We start from the raw sequence: 6,000 nt of genomic DNA on the forward strand, positions 1-6,000 counted from the left end.
GCCGCTCACGCCGCCTCCCCCATCGACTGCCGGGGCCTCCAGCAGGGAGAAATTTCAGCCGGGCCAAGCTCTCCCGGGAATTCTGCGCCTTGGCTCAGCCGTTCCCGCGCTGAGCTCGGAACCTGCTCACCTCTAGCAGGCCAAGGTGACCAGGAAGTGACAGAGCAGAGGTGGGTGGAGGGGGCGGAGCCAGGGGAAAGGTAAACAGGAGGACTGCCCAAACCGGCTCTGGGAGTTTTGGGAGAAAATGGATTTGCAAGCAAGCGTTCAAGAGAGAGGAGAGGGGTGGTTTGAATTAGCATTTAAAATTCAAATTAGTTTTTTGTTTTTTGTTTTTTTACAAAAACACAAAAAGTGGATATTTTCCCAAGAGAAAAACAGATTCAATGAGCCAAGGTGAAGTTTTTTCATATATAAACAGAAGGGTTGGTGTTCACCGCATTAAACATCACCTCAGTATCTTGTTATCATGTATAAGCTGCACACTGTACAGTAATACCTGCTGCTTGTCCGGGGGCTCTTGTCTGTGTTGTGGTTTTGCTCCCCGTTGACAGCGTCTGCTTCTCGTTAAAGCGCCTGCAGGCCATGCAGCTTTGCACCAAAACACTCATTACGAGTGTGCGCGTTTTTTCTTTTAGACGTGGCCTTCTTCCTCTTCTCTTTTCTCCCCTTCCTCCTCCTCCCCGGTTTCATCCTCCCTCACGCTGACGAGCCGCAGGTGCTGCAGACGAGCCGCCCTGCGTGAGTCATGACCCCTGTGACGCCGGAGAAAATAGAGCCACAGCCGCTGGAATTGTAACAACCTCGGGTGTGACTTCCCGCGGCGCTGCAGGGACGCGCTTGTTTGTTTGCATTGCGCCCTTTGACCTCTGCGTTGTGTCGCACCCGAACCGACTTCCTGTCTGAGTCCTCGTCTCCTCCCTGGCGCTGCCTAAGTTTATTAAACACTGTGAGGTGCAGGTGAAACCAGTTCTACACCAGCAGGAGCAGCTACACTGGCACTGTTTCTCGTTCTACTTCTCCCACACATTCACTCACAGACACACACACACACACACACACACACACACACACACACCAACCGAACTCCCCTCTTCCGCTCCGGGATGTGCTTCATATTCCTCTGGCCCACTTCGCTCTGGGTCCCTCAGCTGTGATTTGAATTCAGACGGCAGAAGAGAGGAGGGACAGAGGAGCGGCTCTGCACAAAGGCAATGGAAAAAAGTTTCTCTTTTTAAATAGTACTTTCTCCGTCTGCTTCTGGTCCCGTCTCCAGTCGTGGTAAAAGTCTTGAAAAACAGCATCTATATTTCATGGCATCGATGCAAAAGCTGTCGGAGGCTTGACTGCAGAAGAGACGGAAGGTCATGATGAAGCAACCACCGAAGACGACCCCCCCCCCCAACCCCACTCCCACCACCCCTCGTCATTCAACAAAGACTGTCTATATGTGTGTGTGTGTGTGTGTGTGAGAGAGAGAGAGATAGAGAAAGAGAGAGAGATGCAATGCGGAGTCTATTGCACGTATTTGTTTTTTTGTCCAAGCATGTTGAGCATCCATTAGGGCTCATGAAAGAAAATAAGAAGAGACTTTATGTGCCCCGAACAGCCCTGAGCAGCCCTGGCAGAATTATAAATAAAGCCGTTTGCTGCTGTATGAATAAGAAATGTCTGCTCCGCTGCCTCACCGCACCCTGACGGCTGCTGGGTTTGAGTTTAATTTTTAGTTTGTTCGCTGAGTGGCAAGTGGCCCACTTTTGCTCGTCCCTCAGCCAACTCGGACACATTCATCAAATCATCCCAGGTAAAGAGTGCTTCTAAATCACAGTGACACGCACGCAAGGTTTTTTTTTTGCACAATGACGAGTCAAACGCGCTGTCTGCGCGGCTCACTTCAGCTCAGGCCGTCATTTAATCAAGAGTCAAGTTAAGTTTTACAACAGCTCTACAATACTAATACAAGTACATGACACCACGGAATATGTAGCAAAAATTTACCGGACCTCAGCAAGTGCAACATTATCTTTACACACATGTAGGCAAATGTCAACTTTTTATTCTAATCTCACTCTAGTGTGCTCATTAGATCATTAGATCAGGAACTTCAGGGAAAGTGGAAGTGACAGGCAGCGCATCTTGATTCCCCCCTGCAATAATAATAATAAGAGCAGCACTAGAACGTCGTTTGAAACCGAGCTGAAAACTTTCCCTGAAGATCATTTCTGCAGCCGAGCAAGGTTTCTGAAGGAAAGTTGCTGTTCTTGTTTTTCTGTCTACTTAAAATCAAAATCAAAAACCTATCGTCAACGTCTTTATATTTTCCACTTGCTGCAGGGTTCGCACACTGTGCGACAGGATTCTGTTCTGCCCCCGTTTTTTAGTTTGTCAGGCTGATTCACCCCATGGAGGCGAACAGCAGCAACGCTGCCGACTTGACTGACTGTGTAATGACTCAACGAGCTTAAAGGAATTTTTTTCCCCGCTCTGTTTCTGATTAAAAGAAGAAATATTTTGCGCTCCTCCTCCACCTACTCTCACTCTGGCCCATTACACACAAGTCGTGCCGTTCCACCTGCGACGAACGCGTCCTCCGAGCCGAACACTTTAAATTTCCCAGGGTGATCTTCCCTGGCTTCCTGATTCGAGGTGGCGTCTGAAATCCACTAGACTGAACGTCTCTCAGGCTCTTATTTTTTCCCCCCGTCGCGCGTCGTTCCCGCTCCTGTTTCTTATTCACGGCGGTAATAGAGTTTGGCATTTCATCACTCTGAGTGGCCCGCAGACAAACGTGTGCTCTTCACTTCCACGTAAAAAAAAAAAGAGAAAGGAAGCGTCCGACGGACAGGAGCTCATACGTTAAAGGGACAGTTTGCGCAAGATTGACACCTCACTCATTGTTTGAGTTTTAGTGCTGTTTTATTGGCTGTAGAATCAAATCTAACAGGACAACAGAGGACAAATACAACACGTTTCCGCACTAAGACTCGGGAGGACCAATTTTATCTTGTTGACGTGATGTTAACACCATGTTTGCAGCCAAAATACCCACTGCAGCCTCAGTCATTTCTTATTCATGGCCCCCGAACTGAACTGAAGTGAACTGCCTGTTCAGTGTTGCCCTGTGATGACACCACCCACCCCACCTGCCATACCTGCACCACCCACACACCCCCATCCCACATCGCCTGCTTCCGACGGCCTCATCGGAGATGGGTGGAAGTTGCGGAGCATTTTTGGCTGAAGTGTCGTGCTTTTCTTTTATCGTTGTTCATTTGAAAGATGGAAAAAAATCCAAACCGGGGTGATAAAGTAGGGCAGTCGATTTTAATTTTCCCAACTGTGACAAAATAATACGGGGGAATAATGACATATTCAATAAGCCATTAGCAGAGTGTCACAGAGGGTGCCACTTCTGACATGAAAAAAATTTTTAAAAAATTTAAAAAAAGGAACAAAAAAGCTCGGCCCACGGTGTGAGGTTGCAGGACACGCCTGTGTGTCTGTGCTGCTCCTGACAGCCGCTCTGTAGGAAATAATCACTGGTGTGAACACCATCAGTCAAAAGGGCGGCCGAAGGGAAAGTGCCGCTCGCCGCGCGATTTGTCAAATGTCACGGTGACACACGGGCCAGACGGCAACAAAGGAGGAAGACATTTGTACAGGGAGGCGTCGGCGGGCGGAATGCAGGATGAGGAGCGAGCGGAGGACAAATGGGAAAAGGCACAAGGGAGAGAGAGGGATGAGAAAAAAAAAGAGAAGAGAGACATCCAGACAGGTCGGCAGGCTCGGTGTTGGACTGCTGGAGCAGAGCGGCGCCGCTCCAGCCGCTAACAAGGCTAACAGCGGCCGGCAAATGAAGACAAATGCAGCTAATCTGGCGGCTGGCGGAGCGACACCTTCACACTGACATGCACAAAAACCTCTGTCTGCACTTCTGCAGCCTCCACTTACTCATCAGACACTGACATGTATTTATTGTCCAAATGAAATGTCAGCGTAGATGCTTATTTTAAAGATCCAATTTTTTTTTGTTGCAAAAATCCAATTTAAAAATTCTTTTTTGTGTGTGAGAGACAAGAAAAGTCCAGCTGTTCGTTGTTTGCTTTTTCAATATTCGTTTGAATGTGACGTGCTTCACCAACCAGTTCTAGGAAACAATCCTTTGTGATGTCATAAAGAGCATTGGGTTAGTGACCAAACCTCCAAGGTGTCAGCTTCGCCCTCTGAGACCGCCTTGTTTTTGTGTCTTTCCCAACATGTGGAAGATCTAAAAGGCTTTAGCAGGAGGCCTTAAACAGAGGGTTAAAAATAGTCTTTACTGGACATCCACTGAACATTTCAATCCAAACAGGTTTGCTACGCTGCAAAACCATTGATACAACATAGATGGTTAGCAAAACATTTTTGATAAAATTATGTATTATGGTGATTAAATTCATTAATTTAGCAGGAGGTCTGTGAGGCTGCAAAGAGAAGTGTTTGTGGAGATTGTGTGGTTTATTTGGACACAGCATTCTGCTCCGTTGGCAGCCAGGGTGAAAAATAAAGACCTGAAAATGACCTTACATACAGTATGTCTGACAGTGTCTCAAAACTTAGATGTGTGTGTGCGTGCGTGTGTGTGTGCGTGTGTTCAAGGAAAAAAAAAAAAAGAAGGAAAAGCAGAGCAGGGCCACAGATGCTTGACAGCGGGACTGTCTCATTATCCTGCTCCAGTGCGAGAGGCAACCAGCGACCCCTGCCAACCCCATATGTCACTCAAGTCGCCTTCAGTGACGGCGGCGCAGCCAGTCGATTAAATACGGCCAGGAAAAAAAAATAAACAAAAAAATCCATCATCGAAAAGGTGCGTTCGGGTCTGAAAGCGTTTGATGGTGTGGCATTTCAGCCTTTCGCGTTTGATCTCTGTGGCGTAGCCAACCAGCGCTGCTCAACCACAAAGACCTCCCGGCCTGCGGAGATCAGCGCAAAAACCGCCTTCACGCTTCACACTCGCACCCGAATCTGCGGCGCAACCATGAAAAACGCAGTTTGATCACAGCTCGCACTGTGTCCTCCGTCTTTCGTAACACCAGGAGCTATTATGTAAGAGTGGGATCAGGTTGCAGGATACAGTAACCGAAAAAAAAAAAAAAAGGCCTGTCATCGGGAGCCACGCTGGTTTGACTCCAATCATTTCAAAGTATTTCGGGAGGGGGTGGGGGTCAGGGGGGTGATTAAATTGGGCTTGTGATGCAACCGCTCCAGATGACCAGGGACTTACAAGAATGTGGACAGACGGAGTCGCTCATCACAGGCGTAATCCTCTCATCCTTTTATTAGACAGTGGTTGCACATGATGCGCCGGGACGCTGATGCGATGCAATGCGATGCGATGCGAACGGGAGCGGGCGTAGGGGGGCGATGGGGATGGCGGGGCGTTTGCGTGTTGATCCTTTCCGACGGCGAGCATCATTTTCGGGTGGGCGGAGGATGGAACCAATTGAGCCCCGATGAATATCCGCAAACATAACACCGCCCCTTCCCTCCTCCTCTCCTTCCTCCCGCCCTGCTCTGCCTCACTCTGATCGCTGACATCTTTGAAGATCCCCCCCCCCCAAAAAAAAGAAAATGAAAACGAAAAATCTTCGGCTTTTCCGAATCGGCGCAGAAGGAAAATTTCTCGAGCAAGAGACGAAAGCGGGCGGCAGCAAATTGGATTAATCAGACGCGTGTGTGTGTGTGATCTGACATCTCTTCCTGCAAATAGTTTTTTAATTTCATGCCTCCTCGTTGTGAATCCCGTGTCCTATCGATTGGCCCCAGTGTACACAGCCCCGCCCCCCCGCGTCGCCGTGACGGAGTCGGGTCGCAGCGCTCTGGCCGCCGTCCTCGGCAGCTGTTCCACCGGCAGCTGAAGTGGCCTTTTGATGTGCTGCGTCGTGATGGCTTTCATTCAGCCCGAGGCAGGGGGCTTTGTAGTCTCACGGTGACCCGAGCGACCGCCGTGTCAAAGGAAAA

Source organism: Nelusetta ayraudi, unplaced genomic scaffold (assembly GCF_046127955.1).
Source record: "Nelusetta ayraudi isolate G7.1 ecotype Tasmania unplaced genomic scaffold, CSIRO-AGI_Nayr_v1 ptg000059l, whole genome shotgun sequence".
NCBI lineage: Eukaryota > Metazoa > Chordata > Actinopteri > Tetraodontiformes > Monacanthidae > Nelusetta > Nelusetta ayraudi.